Source organism: Chiloscyllium punctatum, chromosome 27 (assembly GCF_047496795.1).
Source record: "Chiloscyllium punctatum isolate Juve2018m chromosome 27, sChiPun1.3, whole genome shotgun sequence".
NCBI lineage: Eukaryota > Metazoa > Chordata > Chondrichthyes > Orectolobiformes > Hemiscylliidae > Chiloscyllium > Chiloscyllium punctatum.
In genome coordinates this window covers 24825679-24844269 of record NC_092765.1, presented here as the reverse complement: position 1 = coordinate 24844269, position 18591 = coordinate 24825679, and the positions used below count along the sequence as shown (strand labels likewise).

Sequence of the window (18591 nt, the reverse complement as noted above, 5' to 3'; positions counted from 1 at the left end):
AAGTAGGCCACCCCAGTTATGTTTGTTATCTATTAGTTTCCATTTTTCAAACTTAATTTTGTTTTGCAGGGATCTATTTCATATTGCTTGATATTTTGGACAATTTTATAATTAGGACAGAAGATGGTCATTAAAAGCAAAACTACAGACCCTGCAGGAATTTTTGTTTACTTTCATTTCACTGTTAGCAAAAAAGAAGGCTATTAGATTATAGCACTTTTCAAAAGTACTACATTTTTACCTTGATAATTGCATCTTTCTCCTTCTCTCCTGAAAGCATTAGCATAATTTGGACACTATCCAAGTATAACGTTCAACACTAAGAATTGGGGGATTTTTTTAATGCAGGGGTGGAGGGAACACCACAGCTAAACTGCTTCAGCCTCACCTAAAGCCTCCTCATATTAACCTCCTACAAGGAGTTATTAGGACAATTTTCTGCAATGATACTAAGACCTTGAGGTGTATCCTGACCAGCATTCTGGCTATGGTCAACTAACACAGAAGCAGAAATTAAATCTCTGACTATCCTAAATGATCCCACAAATTTTACATTTATCTTTTGGAGTCTAATATGGCAAGCAAGCTCCTGCTTATCTATTTACGTCAAATATTACCAGGTCCTAATGATGACAAATTAGTATTGATAGTGATAATGAGGATGATGACTTGATTTATGATGATGATTTGATTTATTGTCACGTTTACCTAAGTGCAGTGAAAAGCTTTGTTTGTGAGCAGTACAGGCAGATCATAGTAAGCAAGGACATACAGATCATTGGGTGCTTGGACAGTGTAAGGAATACAGGTTACACTATGTAGGAGGTGCACAAAGCAAGATCAACATTAACAAGATCATTTGAAGATTAGTGGAACAATGCTCATGTGTATATTAGTAAAAATAGTGTGACAACCAATTTAAAATCTATTAAAATTTAACCTTGCCTCTCACATTATTTCCTAACTTTGCAAGATATTGTGATAGTACAAATTTTTGGTAGTGCGTAACCAATTAAAATATACTGTATACCAACAGCAGATTCTGCCATTATCCAAAATTTTGTTATAGCTTAATTTTTTGAATAGTTTACTTCAAGTCCATATAAACATTTTGAAAAAGCATTCAGCCAGTACTGGTTGGTGAGTCTAGTTCTTAGATGTTGTAAGAACAAAAATACGGAAAATAGCATTTGCACAGGAATGTTGTTCATTTGATTTGATTGATTTATTATTGTCACATGTACCGATACAGTGAAGAATATTGTTTTCCATGCCAACCAGACAAATCATACCTTACATAAGAACATCAGGGCAATAGAACAGAAAGCAGAATATAGTGTGACAGCTACAGCAAGGTGCAGAGAAAGATTACCTCAAATATATGAGAGGTCCATTCATAATTCTGATGACAGTGATGAAGAAGCTACTCTTGAACCTGTTGGTACATATTTTCAAACCTTTTTATCTTCTGCCCAAAGGAAGAGGGTGGAAGAGAGGGTAACCGGGGTGAGGGCGGGCAGTATTTGATTATGTTGGATGCTTTCCCTAGGCAGATGGAGTCAATGGAAAGAAAGCTGGTTTGCGTGATGGGCTGGGCTGCATTCACAAATCTCTGTAAATTTTTTGTGGTCTTGGGCAGAGCAGTTACCATACCAAGCTGTGATTCATCCTGAAAGGATGCTTTCGACAGTGCATCTATAAAAATAGTAAGAGTTATTGTGGACATGCAGAATTTCCTTAGCCTTCTGAGGATTTAGAGGCGTTGGTGTGCTTTCTTGACTGCAGCATCCATGTAGATAGACCAAGATAGATTGTTCTTTCTCTGAGCACCAAGCGGCAAGGTATTATTTCACCTGACCAATTCTGTATTTAGGTTAGCTCTGCTGTTTATGCCTTGAAAACAATTCTTACCACCGCTTTAACGAAATTAGAAAGGAAAATCAGAGAAGCAAAGAGGATCCAGGATATTGACACGATTTCAATTAATCAATTTCTCTTTGTGTGTTTAATTGCTCAAGCACAAGGAGAAATGAATGGGTATTAAAATTAATTTGGAATGTGCCAAAACATTCCACTGAATGGCCCACACAGATGGACTTTGCTATTTTAAAAAACAGGTCTGCATGTTTCAAATGACATTTGGAATTTCTACTGCTCAAAAACAGGTAGAGGAGAGAGGGGAGTTTGTTCCTAAAGACTCTTAGTTTTTACCAAAGTGTGTTTGTTTTGGAACCCCATGAATAACTGTGCACTCAGAGTGGAAATTACAGGAATAGTAATTAAGAGCACGGAACGGATTTATAAACCTCACTGTTTAGATGACTGTTCCAGATGTGAAGCAGCTGTACTGCTGCTAATGTTATTTTATTCCATATTCAGAAGAATGAATGATTTGACCATGGTGTAACCACTGTTTTTTATTCTTTTCCTAAGTTTTTTTTTGTCCCTTTAGTGTTTCAAAATTCAAATGGCCTGCTTCAGCTCAACAGACTGGGGATGGGGAAGAGTCTCAATCACAAAGTTACCTATCTGCTAAGGACAGCAGAGGAAAAGTTGAATACCACATCATAGCAGCAACTGAAATGTTGAGGAAGTCACTGTCATAATTAATTTAAGATGGACAAGCAAACAATAATTTTGAAGCAGTCAGCTTTAGCTGGAGAACAAGATGTATAGATGTTCTGCGAGGCTCCAAGTAAAAGGAGCGCAATAAAACTGATCTCCATGTTGCCAGTTTTATGTGGCAGAGAATTAAAATGAATAATTGTCCCACATAACTTGTTTCATTTGGAAAAGGGGGACTGAAAGTCATCATTAGCTTTCTCCACACTGATCCTTTCAGCTAGGAGGAAGAATGAACGAAGGATAAACTACAGTTTCTTATATTCTCACATTAGGATAAAAGTTAAGAAAAACATTTTCCACAACTTTGTGCAGCATGACGTATGTCCCATTGACTAATTAGGTTCTGATAAATTGACATGAACTTGCAATGAAAATGTATCATTGGATTAATACCTGCTAAGTGTCAGTTTGTCTCTTGATAACACTTACCCCTTGAAGTCAATTTGTTATGGGTTCAAAAACCACTTCAGGATGTAAGCAAGTAATCTGGATTAAGAGATAAGCATGTCCCAACCCCTGAGCCAGAAAACCCAGGTTTAAATGCCACATGCTCCAGAGGTCTTTACTAACATGTGTAACAGGTTGATTAGAAAGTACTACTATCTGGACTGATATATCAGCACAGTACAGCAATAATACTACATTATGTTTGAATGAGAAGCTAAAGTGGTGCCTTTTCTGACTGTTGAGGAGCAAGCAAAAGGTACCAAAGAAATATTAAAAGAAGAGTAGGAGGTTCTTCATATTCACACTTTAAACAAGGATATAAAAACAAATCAACAGAACATGTATATTTTTTTCTTGCCAAGTAGAAATTAGCTGTCCTGAAGAAGGGCTTATGCCCGAAACCTCGATTCTCCTGTTCCTTTGATGCTGCCTGACCTGCTGCGCTTTTCCAGCAACACATTTTTAAGATGTAGAAATTAGTTGTCTAATTTGCCCAAGTTTTGCACAAGTACATAACTAGCTCTGAAGTGTTTTGAAGTAATAATAGCTTGACATGACAATTGTAAATCCACCCAAAAGAGTGCTCATATGTTGATTTGATTTGTGTGAAAAGGTGCATCAAGCAAAGGTAACATATTATGTAAACAATGGAATGATTTCAAAACTAACCTCAGGGAAATTGAAGCAATGTAGAACCTATTCATTTCCTACGTTTCTTGTGATCTCACCAAATAGCTGCCATATTAATGTGAATTAATGCCAGTTCCTATATACTGTTTTTCGCTCTTGCCCTCTTATCCCACGCTCTGAAAGTTTTCAGGTTGTATGTTATTAATATTTTGTCAATCTTCGAACCAGAGGTCTTATTCCTGTAACCCATTCTTTCAATATATTTTCTTTTTTAAAGGCTCCTAGATTATGTTTCATTCCCATCTGGAAAAGGGCAGAGTATCTACTCCCTGGGTTCTTGTCAACACCACTCTGTAACGAGTCATAAAGAGATTTGCAAAAATGGCCCAAAGTGATTGACAGCTTCCCTTTTTGGTACTTGCAAGAGATTTGGCTTGAAAATATTTACTCAAGAAACTCATCATGTGGCAACATCTTTGTATATGATACCTGTATTTAGTATTTTGAAGTGGATTTTCATTATTAAAATTAAACAGCTTATCATTGACATTAAAGTAGAGGGTAAAGGAATTTGATACAAAAGAATGGCATAACATTGCTCAGTGCTACCTTCAAGTTTTATAATTTCAAACAGTTGCCATTGACCATCAGCAAAGAGATAGACAGTGGTTTGACTTTCTCCACAGTCTGGAATAATTCTGTAAAGAATTCATGCTAAAAAATTATCAAGAGAACCTAGTTAGGTATAAAGGGTACATTTTAACTGTGTTCCAATCATTTGTTAAACCCATTTTGTAGCCCACACAGCAAGCCATTCAATATTTGAAAACAAGTTCATGTTAAGATTTACCTCTTGGAATCAGGTTTCCCACTAAATTTTCTGTTTGACAAAAATCAGTGATGTTATAAAAATATTGAAGAGTAGGTAGATTTGTAAACAGCAACCTCAGGAGGATACCTGAGCTTCTAAAGAGGTCATTAGCCTGAATAATCTTTAAAATAGATGAGTATTCGCAGACTGCAAAGCTGATCAGGTTCCGAAATGAGGGATGTCACTGATGCAAGCTAATGCTTCTCAGGTCCCACTGGTTGCTGCTACTACCTACAGGAAAATACTGGAAAACACATGGTATTTTTGTAATTGATATCTTTAGCCTGTTGCTTTTCAAGAAATTACTGACAGCAAAATTAACTGTTTGAAAGCTATGATGTTCTACCTTCCCCATAGACTCAACCCATTTTCCGTTATATGATTCACAGAAATAAGGTGAGTTGGGCTATATACGAGTTGCAAATGTATAGAAATAAGGGAATTGTCACTCATTAGCAACATGTTGAACTTACCATTTTAAACCTTCAGGAAAATAACGGACACTTCGTGATGTTGAGGTTCTGACTTTGTTTTCATTTTCATCATATTTTCCCACAATTCTCTCCTTTGCCTACACTGCTCAAGGGAGTGTGAAATTCCACCCATCATGTCAAACACATGCAACAAACAGTTGTTATGACGATAGAACAGAGCCCCAAAATACAGTTTAAAAGAGAACTGCTACAGTGATAAGATAACTGCAGACCTAAACAATTCTGTACAAGACCAATTGGATGCAACACCTAAAGCTGACAAAGAAACCTAAAGCAAACTGGACTAAGATTGCTTGACTACAAAGGTAGCAAGGAGCTGATGACCTTCTGCTGATTATGTCCCAAATTGGAGATACATTTTGTCCTTTGTCCTGTGAAGAGTGCACAAGTACAGGGGTTGAAAAGCCACTTTAAGCTGTACAGGAACATGCTGTTGGAATTGAAAGTTCTTATGTGTATGAGCTTGTATTCAAGCATTTGTGTGCAATGAAAGTCACAGTTGAAGAACTGTTACTTAGATATCTCTGAGTTGCAGGTAAAGACTTTTTCTACTGAGTGCTGCATACCAGGTTACTAAAGGAATCATAACAAAAGAACTTCAATCAGCCTACAAAATCCAGAATTTCAAAATACAACAGTTCAATTCCCGAAGTCAATGCTAACGATAACCTCCACTGCAGTGTCTGCACATTCAACCTTCCACTCTTCACATATAATTCAGAGACTGATCTGTATGACAATCTTTTAAACTTTTATGTTTTTGGACTCACCTCTTATTTCTACTTTGTGGATATATTTGTTACATTCTAAGTTCTTTTTCCTTAGCAGTTAGTAAACTCCTGATTTATGTTCAAGTATGACTTTTTTTATTCACTTGTAGGATGTGGACATCACTAACAGGGCCAGCCTTTATTGCCTGTCCCTGGTTATCCTTGAGAAAGTGGTGGCGAATTGCCTTCTTGAACTGGTGCAGTTCACCTGCTGTGGGTTGACCCTCAATAGCATTAGGGATGGAATTCCAGGATTTTGATCCAGCAACAGTGAAGGAACGGCGATGTATTTCAAAGATGGTGAGTGGCTTGGAGGGAAACATGTAGCTGCTGGTGTTCCCATGTATGTGCTGCCTTTGTCATTCCAGATGGAAGTGGTCGTGCATTTGGAAGATGCTGTCTAAGGATCATTGGTGATTTTCTGCAATGCATCTCGTAGATAGTACAAAATTTTGCTACTGAGCATCGGTAATTGAAGGAGTGGATGCTTGTGGCTGTGATGCCAATCAAGCAAGCTGCATTGTCCTGAATGGTGCCAAGCTTCTTGAGTGTTACTGGAGCTGCACACATCCAGGTAAATGGGGAGTATTCCATAGATACTCCTGACTTGTGCCTTTTAAATGTGGGGAGTCAGGATGTACGTTACTTGCGGTATTCCTAGCCTCTGACTTACCTTATAGCCACTGTATTTATGTAGTGAATCTGGTTGAATTTCTAATGGTACCCCAAGAGTGTTGATAATGGGGATTCATTGACAACATTGAATGTGAAGAGGTGGTGATTAGACTCTCTCTTATTGAAGATGTTCATTGACTGGCATTTATATGATGTGAATGTTACTTGTCACTTGTCAGCCCAAGTCTGGATAGTGTCCAGATCTTGTTGCATTTGAACATGGACTGCTTCAGTATTTGAGTGTTGCAAATGGTTTTGAACATTGTGCAATCATCAACAAATATCCCCACTTATGATGGAGAGAAGGTGATTGATGAAACAGCTGAAGGTGATTGAGCGTTGAACACTACCCTGAGAAACATCTGCAGAGATGTCTTGGAGCTGAGATGACTGACCTTCAACAACCATGACCATCTTTCAATGTGCCAAGTATGAATTCAACCAGCAGAGATTTTGCCCCTTGATGCTCATTGATTTCAGGTTTGCTACGGCTCCTTGATGCCACACTGGGTTAAATGCAGCCTTGATGTCAAGGGCTGTCAATCTTACCTCATCTCTGGAATTCAGCTCTTTTATCCATGTTTGAACCAAGACTGTGATGAAGTAAGGAGCTGAGTGACCCTGGCAGAACCCAAACTGGGTGTCATCGGACAGGTTATTGCTGAGCAGGTGCTGCTTGATAGCACCGTTGATGATGTCTTCCATCACTTATTGATGATCAAGTGTAGCCTCATCAAATTAGCTCCTTTTTAAAACATATGTTCAGTTAGGTCTTGGAGAAGGGAAAGGAATCCTTTTTAAATAAACTCTGTTATAACAAACCAAAGAAGATAGTGGAAGAAAGAAGGGGAGCCAGTTAATCCGTCTTCTTGTTGTAGCCGTTTTCTAATAGATGAAGAGAGAAAAAAGTATGTTCCCTGGTGTAAGTGCATTAACTAGTTTTATTTATGTCAGCGCCCAGTGAACTTACAAGGTTTTGAGTTGAAACCAGCTTCATTTATTTTAAAATATTATGCTATGTATGAAGTGTATTAACACTCTGTATTAAGCATTTTTGATTAGCAAGCCATGATAATTGCAATGAATATTTTTAATGCCTTTATAAACTTTTGAAGAGGATTCCTTTCATATCTTATCTTCTTAATTTGAAGGGTTACAGACTACTTTGTGTATTTTATCCTCAAACATTGTTAACTACTGTTTCTAACTTAGAAGTTTTATTGAACTGTACTAACTACACAATCTAAAAGAAAATGGGGGCGGGGGAGGCCAATAATTTGATGTAATTTTTATCAGAATTCCTTTTTGTCCCAGTAATATACAATAATTGATATATTATTAAAATAATTACAGTTTCATTAAATCAACATATTCTCAATGCAGCTCATTCCCCCGATGGTTTCTGTTGTATGTGCTGTGATATCAAACACTACCAGCTTGGGGTAGGGGCAGTTTGCTGTCACTATCCTCTTTCCTTGATGTGTCTAAGGACCTACTTGCTTTACAGTGGTAGAGGCAATCTATTTGTGAGTCTTAACGAAAAGAGACTCTTGTCTTAAACAAGGTGCAGTTTATTAAATAAAACCAATTAAGTTACAACACCTAAATAAAACATTAACAAAATCAACTTGTTAAAGTCACCGAATAAGTCATTTTAAGGTTTATTTTAATCCTTCAACTCACATTTATCCAGGCATAATTTCAGATCACAAAGGATTAATCAAGACTGTAGGAAATTCAGGAAATGCCCTTCAAATCATCTAAATCATTCTTCTATAATCCTGATCTCTGGATAAAAAGATTTTTAACCTGTCTCTTTCAATCTCATGCTACTTTCTGGAATATGACCAGGCAGCATCTGTAGAAAGAAACAGATTATCTTGATAGATACAGTCTGATTGGTTGAATATTTCTAGAATTTTCAATTTTACTTTCAGATTTCTAGCATCTGCAGTATTTTATCTTTTTTTTGAATTTACATTTTTGCTCCTTTTGAAGTTACATGATTGTGTGCACTGATAACTAATATGTGTGCTTTTAACAGTCATAAATATGGGATTTGCCAATGGTTCTCTCATAAGCTTGGCCTCTCATTTTCAAGAACTTCCATCTTCAGAACACAATTGCCAATCACACAATTTCACTTCAATACCAATTTTTAAAAGAGGTCAATGAGGATATTTAGCATAACAAGTCTGTCCTCTTCAGGAGCCCATGTTCTTCCTTTCAGAGAGTCAAACAGCATGGAAACAGATACTGCAGTCCAACTAGTCCAGGCCAACCATGTTCCCAAACCTAACTGGTCCCACTTGCCTGCATTTGGCCCATATCCCTTCAAACCTTTCCTATTCATGTACTTATCCAAATGTCTTTTAAACGTTGCAACTATACCTGTATCAACTACTTCCTCAGGCCATTCATTCCAAATATGAAAGACTTTCTGTGTAAAAACCTTGCCCTCATGTCCTTTCTTAAATCTTTCTCCTCTCACCTTAAAAAAATGCACCCTCATTTTGAACTCCCCACCCTAAGGAAAAGATGCTTGCTATTCACCTTATCTATGCTCCTTTCATCCAATCCTCCTGAAATTACTACATTGAGTAGAGCTTAATGAAGATTCCAAAATTATAAATCAGAACCATTACTCTAAACAATAGTCTTTGGGTTTCAATGGGATCCCGAGATGGGAAAGATATGACAATGAGCATATTTGGTAAATGTAAGAACGATCGCTGGACCTGAAGCTTTAACTTTGCTTTCTTTCCACAGATGTTGCAAGGCCAGCTTAGTTTTTCCAGCAATTTCTGATTTGGTTTCCCATGCCTTCAGTACTCATATCCCTTTCAATAATTTCTAAACACACAACTGCTTCAGAATTTGCTTTTTTGTAGACATTTAACTTCAATAAAAGTTATGGAATATTTGGCACACCTGCTGCTTAGATATGACAAGCCTTTTAGAACTTTTTTGAACGGTCAACTGCTTAAGGATATGATAGTTTCTTGAGCAACAGATCATCTAGCATGGCAGGTATGTTTCTCTATTATGCTATTAAATGTCTGCCCAGGTTTTTATTTATCAATTGTTGAATTAAGTTATCTATTACACTATACAGCATACTGTTGTACTGCGAAGTCATATGATTCCTGTATTTTATGTGGTAAATAAAATTATAAAAGGATATTTTTAATCATATTTATAATTTCTTACTGAGCGAACATTATATTTAGTTCAATGCCTAGTAAGATCACTGATGAGGAGACTGCAGGCAAGCAGTAACAAAGGGTAGTAAAATCATCTTGAATATAAATTACATGTGCTAACAAATAGATAGGCTGCTAGGTCAGCTGAAATCAATTCCTAAACTAGAATACACACAGAACATAAAAGAACTGGATTTCCTGTTTACAGCTCATCTTCACTTTCCTCTGGGCACTTCTCACAGTACAACAATGACATCTGCTTTCTTTCAGTCCTACATCTGGAACTTTGGGTAGTTACGACTATTCAACAAAATGCTATGTTAAAAGAAAACATCAACAAAATCTACATTTTAAAAGTCACAGAACTAGTCATTTACTGGTTTATTTTGATCCTTCAACTCCATTATCTTTTATTTTCTCTATCCATTTATCCAGGTCTAATTTCAGATCATAAGGGAGTAATTAGACCATAGCAAATTCAGGAAATGCTCTTCAAACAATCTAAATCACTCTTCTGTAATCCTAATCTTTGGATAAAAAGGATCTAGCCTGTCACTTTCATCTCATGCTGAGTTTTGAGACATAAAAACAAAAGAAAGTGCTCCATATACTCAGCAGATCAGGCAGCATTGGCAAAGAGAAACAGATTCTACAGATACTAACTGATCTGTTGAGTACTTCCAGCATTTCCAATTTTCCTTTCAGATTTCTAGCACTTGCAATATTTTAATTTTGTTTCGATTTTGCAATTCTGCTTCTTCTGACATCTTCTTTAAAATTTACATTTTTGTGCACTAAATCAATACGTGTTATTAACAATCATAAACATGAGATTTGACAATAGTTTTCTCATGTGCCTAGCCTCTCATTCTTGAGAACGTCCATCTTCATAACACAAAGTGCCAATCTTACAACTTCACCTCGATCAATCCTCAACTCCACTCATTACTGATCCATCATGAGAAGTGTTATTTTATAAGCATCCTTTTCAATCAATTGCCTATCAATATATGTATCCTATTTCATATTCCCCTTGAATATCACAATTATAACCCATCCCTACTGCAGTTTATGGAAGATTTTCCATTTTGTTTATGAAAATCAAGACAATCACATAATTAATTCTTATCCAGTAGTAAACATAATTTGATTTGTAAGACACAATTCATTGTTAAAACAAAGTCTCCATAAATCATTTCATTTTGTCATATCTTTCATTTATGCTAATACTATATTTCTCTGTGATTACGTTGCAACCATTTTATGATTCTATCACCGAGAACCTCAGCATTTCAATGGAAATGGAGAGGTCAGAAACAGCATATATATTTGATTGTGTAGAAACATAAGTTATACCCTTAAACCCTGAAGTTTAAACGGAGAGATGGAAGCGTTAAATGTGGAAGTCAGTTGTGTCGATATATTGGTATGCCATTCAATGTAATTCCGGGAAATCATTTATCAATATTTGTCAACCTGATCTCTTGAATGGGTTTTAAGTATGTGAGTGATAGCTTTTAAAGCTGTCAGAGAATCCATCAGCAGCTCGTACCCATGACACTGCTTTATCAGGGCCTTACTGTCTGTGAGATGTATGTGAATGCAACCAAAGCTGCCCACAAGGGAATTCTGCAGAAGATTGGTTTAATGGGATTAATTTTGTTCCTTCAGTGGGATTTACTTCCACTTAGACAATGAAAATTAGAGCTAGTTTCTGGGAAATTACATGGTCTCTCAGATTCAGAAGACATATTTGAATATGACAGAGGTGAGTATGAACAGACACTAATTGGTAACAAAGATTTCCTCATTCTCTACAGGTAATTAAGCATTATCCACCAGTAATAACCCTAATATGCACCATGAAAGGAGATTGAATGTAGACAAAGCTACAGGGCAATAGAATCATGGAATAATACAGTACTGAAGTAGAACCATGTAGCCTGTATCCGCTTTTTGTAAGGGACTATACAATTATCCCTATTTCCCTGTTATCTCCTCTCAGCCCTGCATTTCTTTCTCTGACTAGTTATCATAGTTCTTTGTTCTTCACATTTTGTAATTTAATCATTTTCAATCTTTAAAAATATTTTATTCCTCCAATTAAAAAAGGAAGATTGTACTCAATTTTATGTCCCATTAGTAAAAATCTTATGGTAGAGTTGTGATCAAAGATAGATAGCCATGGATGATACTCCGGACCTCAGTATAAAGTGGTGCTGATCTCAAAATGTCACAAATGAAGGTGCACTTCCAGATGGCCCATATAATACATCACCACCTGGGTGATATGTATTAGAATTTCAGGGCTAAGATGAGACCAGGAGCAAAACAAAAAAAAATGTTACGTATCCTGTCTTTGGGCAAACTTTCCATACATTCGGTGAGCATGGCAGAGACAACTCTAGGCCCATTATTGGTCAACTGAGGAAGACATTCCTCTACCACCCCAAGTATCTTTTGACTGCGGACAGAATACATCATTTGAACATAACTTTTGCTTTCATACAATAACATCATGATGAGGCGATGAAGGAAATATAGTGGATGTTGTCTATATAGATTTTATGAAACCATAAGTATTGAGTCTCAGGGATTATGGTTAGTGTCAGCCTCAATCAAAAATTGATTCAAGGACAAAACACTGAAATGTTTTTCAGAATAGAAGTTGGTTGTTAGTGGTTCCTCAAGAATCAGTGCAAGGAGCACTGCTTGTGATATATAAGGAATTAGAGATTACATTACAAAGTAAAATTTCAAAAAGTTGTTAATATTACTAAACTTGGAGGAATGGTAAACAGTGAAGAATGTCAACAATCCATTTGCAATAAGACGTATATGGGCTAGCAGAATGGGTTGATAAGTGATACATGGAATGTAATATAGAGAGATATTTTCATTCATTGTAAGTGGTAAAATCTCGTTGGAGGGTTGTGTGAATTTGTTGATGGTAACAATAGATGCAGGCATCACTGCTTAGGCTAGCATTTCTTACTCATCCCTGGTTGCACTTGGGAAGGCAGAAGCCACTTCCTTGAACTGGTGCAGTCCTTGTGGTATAGGGATACCCACAGTTCTGTTAGGAAGGGATTTCCAGAATTTTGATCCAGTGACAGTTAGCAATATAGATTCAAATCAGATTGATGCATTTCTTGGACATCAATTTGCAGGTGTTCACGTTCCCATTGCTCTGTTGCTGTCATCCTCATAGGTGGTAGAGGTCACAGGTTTGGATTGTGCTGTCAAAGGAGTCCTGGCAGGTTACTGCACTGTAAGTTGTGGATGGTCTACACTGCTGACACTGTGCACCAATAGTGAAGGGAGTGACAATTAAGTGTTGGCTGGGGTACCAGTCAAGCAGGGTGCTTTGTCCTGGACAGTGTGAAGCTTCTTAAGTGTTGCTGAAGTTGTACTCATCCAAGTAAGAGTGGAGTATTCCATCAGGCTCCTGAAATGTCTTGATGGACTAGCTTTGGGGAGATTAGAGGGAGGTTACCTGCTGCAGAAGTCCCACCTTCTGACATGTTATTGTAACCATTGTATTCATGTAGCTGGTCCAGTTCAATTTGTAGTCAATAGTAACCCCAGAATGTCAATAGTATGATTTCAGTTAATGCCTTTGAATGTCAAGGAGTCATGGTCAGACTCACCTTCACTGAAGATGTTCATTGTCTGGCACTTATGTGGTGTGAATGTTAATTGCATTTTGGCAAAAGGGCTTTGGAGAGGCAATCTATACTTAATGATATAGTTCAGAAAGTGTGGAGAGAAGTCAGAATCTGGGGGTTCATGGGCATAGGTTTTGAATGTGGAAGGACACAGGGAGTCATTAGCAAGTGCATGGGATCTTCGACTTTATAAATTGAGGTATTGAATACAAAAGCAGTTAATGACAGAAGTTAGACAGAACCCTTACTAAACTTTGGCTTGGTCATAACTGAGTACAATGCCTTATTTTGATGAACATATTTTAGAAAGGATGTGAAAGTCCTTGAGGAACAGAGGAAGTTTGCCAGAATGGCTCCTGGGATGAGATAATTTAGCTACAAGGTTAGGCTAGAGAAGGTAGGGTTGTTCTACTTGAAGCAAAAGAGCTAGGTAGATCAAATGGAAATGCACATTATAAAAATAGAAATGACTGGAAAGACTCAGTAGGTCTGGCACATCTTTGGAGAGTAAGCACAATTACCGTTTTGGGTCTTTCTTTAGAACATGTTCTGACCTGTTGAGTTTTTCCAGCAATTTCTGTTTTGGTTTCTGATTTCCAGCGCCTGCACTTCTTTTAGTTTTTTTCATTTATGTGCAAGGTTATCAACCACCTGATGAAGGAGCAGCGCTCCAAAAGCTAGTGCTTCCGAATAAACCTTCCGAATAAACCTGGTGTTGTGCAATTTTTAACTTTGTCCACTCCAGTCCAACACTGGCACCTCCAAATCGTGATTGATATACATATGGTTGATGAAGAAAATGTATTCCCTTTGCTGTTTGTATAAGGATGAGTGGATACAGAATTAAGGTTTTTGGCGAGGGGTGCAAAGGATTGTAAGGAAGAACATTTTATACAAGTGACAAATACCTGGAATTCAGTGTCTATAAAGTGAAAAAAGAGTTTTTTTTAAATTGGACAGGCATTTAACAGAAATTAACTTCCAGGAAACAGCAATAGAGTGATAGGGCTGAAGGGCTTTTGCCCGAAACGTCGATTTCGCTGCTCGTTGGATGCTGCCTGAACTGCTGTGCTCTTCCAGCACCACTAATCCAGTATTTGGTTTCCAGCATCTGCAGTTATTGTTTTTACCTAATAGAGTGATAGGACCCGGTACTGTACTGGGGTGGACAAAGTTAAAAATCACACATGGCCAAGATATAGTCCAACACGTTTATTTGGAAGCACTAGCTTTCGGAGCACTGCAGGGAGCTACAGGGAGCTGACATGAACTCAGTTTACTGATTGGTCTCGTTTTTTGCCATGACTCTGTGAGTGTATAAATACAAATGCTTAAAAGTAATAGGGTAAATTCATAAGATAATTAAAAAGTCATATGCATTGCTTAAGTTTCTAAATGAAGGAACTGATAACAAAAAAAAAGCAGAGAACATGTTCTAAGTTTGTTAATCACTGTTTAAGTTGCAGTTGAAGTATTGTGGATAATTACAGATACCATACTTTAGAAAGAATGCAAAGGCCTTAGAAAGACATTGTGGTTTACCAGGATATACCAAGATTGAGGACTTCAGATTGTTAGGACTCCATTGAACGGGGATCATTAACAGACACCTAGTAGAAACTTTCAACATTATGTATTGGGATTATGATCTCAGCAAAGACAATTATCTTGGTCCTCAGTGCCTCTGGATTACATAAGAAAATCATCCAGTGTTGTCTAACTCTTCCAGTTCTAACTGTGCATGTTGATGCCAGATGAGGGTACCATCAAGCTTATCTATAATATACCCATTATTTTAATGTGCTATCAGCATTTAGTACCAAAGTTCATATGTGAATATATGACAAGTTGAACAAAGCTCTGTACAGCAACCAGAACTGTGGAACTGTCCCCTAGGAAAATGTGAGAATCTGCAGGACAGTGTAAAATAGAATTAGATAAATTTAAAATAAAAATGCGGTATGTTTGATTTCCTCTAATCTATATCTCTGTATTCAGTACCAACTGTTCAGTTACTTCTACACTGTGGTGACCAAATCCAGTAACACAAAATTGATAGTCAATCTCTTGCCAATCAATGACGCTCAATACTTCTGAAAGTCTCAGAAGCAATTGGCAATAAAATATACCATCCCAGAGAGTTGACTATTTTCTTGTTCTGTGTCAAGGTGCATGAGATCACATCTATAGCTGTACGGGAATGATAAAGCAATTGAAAATTGAATCTCTCACTGAAAGGGTGAGTTAATCCTTTGTTTCTATTAAACCAGAAGAACTCAGGTTTTTATGTTAAAACTTTTATTCATGCATGGGAAATGTACACTTCAAAAAATGACATACTGTTCAAATCTTTATTAGAAGAACAAAGGTTTGAAGAGCAGTTTTAGAGCTTCCTAACCACTATTCTTACAGATAATAATTTCCAGTCAAAAGGTTATACATTTACTCACGTATAATTCTACCCATTCACGTGTTTGCATAGTTTATGTTCCAAGTTAGTACATATGACTTTATTGTCCAATCACATTAAACTAATACATATAACTATTATTATTCAATCATTATTTGTTCACATCTTCCAGTTGTCATTACATAACTGTGACTCCAGAAAATTGATACTAGTTATTTTCACTACTCATAATTACATTAGCTCTGCCAACTACTTTAACAATGGCAAAGATGGCTGTGACTGCATGCAATGGGCTATCATGTCAAACCTCAGATGATGGCTTTTCAATTGAAAAATATCTTCCATGAGTTCTATTGTTAATCTTCTACAGGCTGTTTCTACCTGTACCAAACTCAACAAACTCAACAATAATAAAAGCAAATTACTGCAGATGCTGGCATCTGAAACCAAAAAAGAGAAAATGCTGGAAAATCTCAGCAAGCCTTGCAGCATCTGTAAGGAGAGAAAAGAGCTGATGTTTTGAGTCTAACTGACCCTTTGTCAAAGCTCAGCTGAAGAAGAGCTCATGCCCGAAATGTCGATTCTCCTGCTCCTTGGATGCTGCCTGACCTGCTATGCTTTTCCAGCAACACATTTTCAACACTGCACAATAGGTTAGATTTCACTCAGTGTTCAAAACGTGCTGCATCAATGCGGTCTTAGGAGTTATTTTAAGTTGCCTCTCTGAAAGCTGTGTTTCAAGAAAGAGCAGGTTTTTTTTGCAAATAGGTACGGTCAGATTCCTTACTTCTGTAACTAATAAAATTACTTGAAATACCTCTGAAATACTGGAAATGTTGATTTAGAATAACTGATGAAGAGATGTAGGGTCCTCATCTTTCTATCAATTATTATCTTTAGCTGCATTGCTATACCATTTATTAGTTTAAGTGTATTTTTGCTCTACATATTAAAAACTATATCAAATTAGTTCTGGTCACCCTGCTACAGGAAAGATATTATTAAACTGGAAAGACTGCAGAAAAGATTTACAAGGATGCTACTGGGATGCACTGGTTACAAAGGCTCTACAATGTCTCTTCTTCCTCAGGCAGCTGAAGAAATTTGGCATGATGGCAAATACCCTTGCCAACATTTTGTCTGGATGTATCACTACCTGGTATGGCAACTGTACTATTCAAGATCAGAGACAGAGACAGTTACAGAGAGTGGTGAACTCAGCCCGGACAATCACAAAGACCAATTTCATATCTATACAATCCATCTACCAGGCCCACTGTCAAGGAAAGGCCGCCAGCATTCTCAAAGATCCATCCCACTCCAGCAATGTTTTTCTACAACTTCTACATCGGGGAGAAGGTACAGAAGCCTGAACACACGCACCAGCCAGTTTTGAAACAGTTTCTACCCTACTGTTGTTAGAATACTGAATGGACTCACAAACTCTTAACATTCGCCTGTACCTGTGCTTTTGTTTTTGCTGCTGTTTACCTATTATTTACTTATCTATGCTACTGAACTCTGTGACCTGCCTGTATCGCTCACACGACAAAGTTTTCACTATGCTTCTGTACACGTGACAATAAATTCAATTCAATTCAATTTGAGTTATGGACAGGGTGAATAGGCTGCGACATTTTTCATTGAGATTTGGAGATTAAGGTGTGACTTTGTAGAGCTTTGTAAAATCATGACAGGGATAGATAAAGTGAATAGGATTGGAGAGTTCAAAACTAGAGGGCATAATTTTAAGGTGAGAGGAGAAAATTTTAAAAGGGACCTGAGGGACAACTTTCACACAGAGGATGGTTTGTATATGGAATGAACTGCCAGAGGAAGTGGTAGATTCAGGTACAGTTACAACATTTAAGATGTTTGGACAAATGCATGAATAGGAGAGATTTGGAGGAATGTGTGTCAAACACAGACAATTTGGACCAGTTTAGTTTGGGAAACCACGGGCAAGTTAAAACAAAGGGTCTGTTTCCTTGTTGTATGACTCTATCTAAAATAATTTAACCTTTGATTGCATTAATGGGGAACACAATTTAAATTGACAAAACAAGCCTGTACAACTAGTTCATTTTCATACTTAAAATGTCTCTGTGCTGTCAACAATAATTTTGGTTTGAAAGTCAGTTCCATAATAGACACCACAGTCTCCAAAAAGGAAAAGCAAATCCTGTTAGTTATTTCTCAGATCGTCATTGCTTCAAACGAGTTTTGGTGTAGAATCTTGCTCACAACTAACTTTAACTTGTTCTACTATAAGCAACTATAAGCATTTTATTTTATGGACATATCCTCAGTGCAGTTTCTTTTTCCATTGTCAACCTTTGGGAGCGGACATGATTTGGAAGCTGGATTTGAGAGAACAGAACGGTTCTATGAGGAATAAATATAAAGATAAGATGTGGTAGTCAGCACGGAGGGAGGTAGAGGATAAGGCTGGCCTTCAGTCAGAACTCCAGAGGTGCAGGCACGCTTGGTGAGCTTTTCCAGCCGTGTTTTGTTTTTAACTGGGATGTCAGATTGCGGGCAGTCTCGGTACCTGTATTATATGTGTATATTGTTGTTGTTGTCCAGGGTCACTCCAGTCAATGCGGATTGAGCTGTGCAGATGGTGAAGGGCTGTTGATCGGGTGGGGGCGGCCCGGGGGGGGGGATCTCGGCAGCTCCCCGCTGGCCCGGTGCTGCACCCTCCTCCTCGCCGGGACATTAGTCCCTCTGTCCCTCTCCTCCGCCGCCGGCCCACCTGGAAGGCCACGCGCTACCATGGCAACCGACCGTCTCATGGT

At 37.5% G+C, this 18591-nt stretch overlaps 1 long non-coding RNA gene across 2 annotated transcripts in view; it reads right to left on the bottom strand.

Moving 5' to 3' along the window:
- LOC140453563 (uncharacterized) overlaps positions 1-18570 on the bottom strand; it is a 49495-nt gene extending 30925 nt beyond the window's left edge. For both annotated transcript variants that reach the window (XR_011952434.1, XR_011952433.1), the window contains exon 1: positions 18345-18570. This is a non-coding gene — a long non-coding RNA (uncharacterized lncRNA). The remainder of the gene's footprint in view (positions 1-18344) is intronic.
- Between the last annotated feature and the right edge of the window lie 21 nt (positions 18571-18591).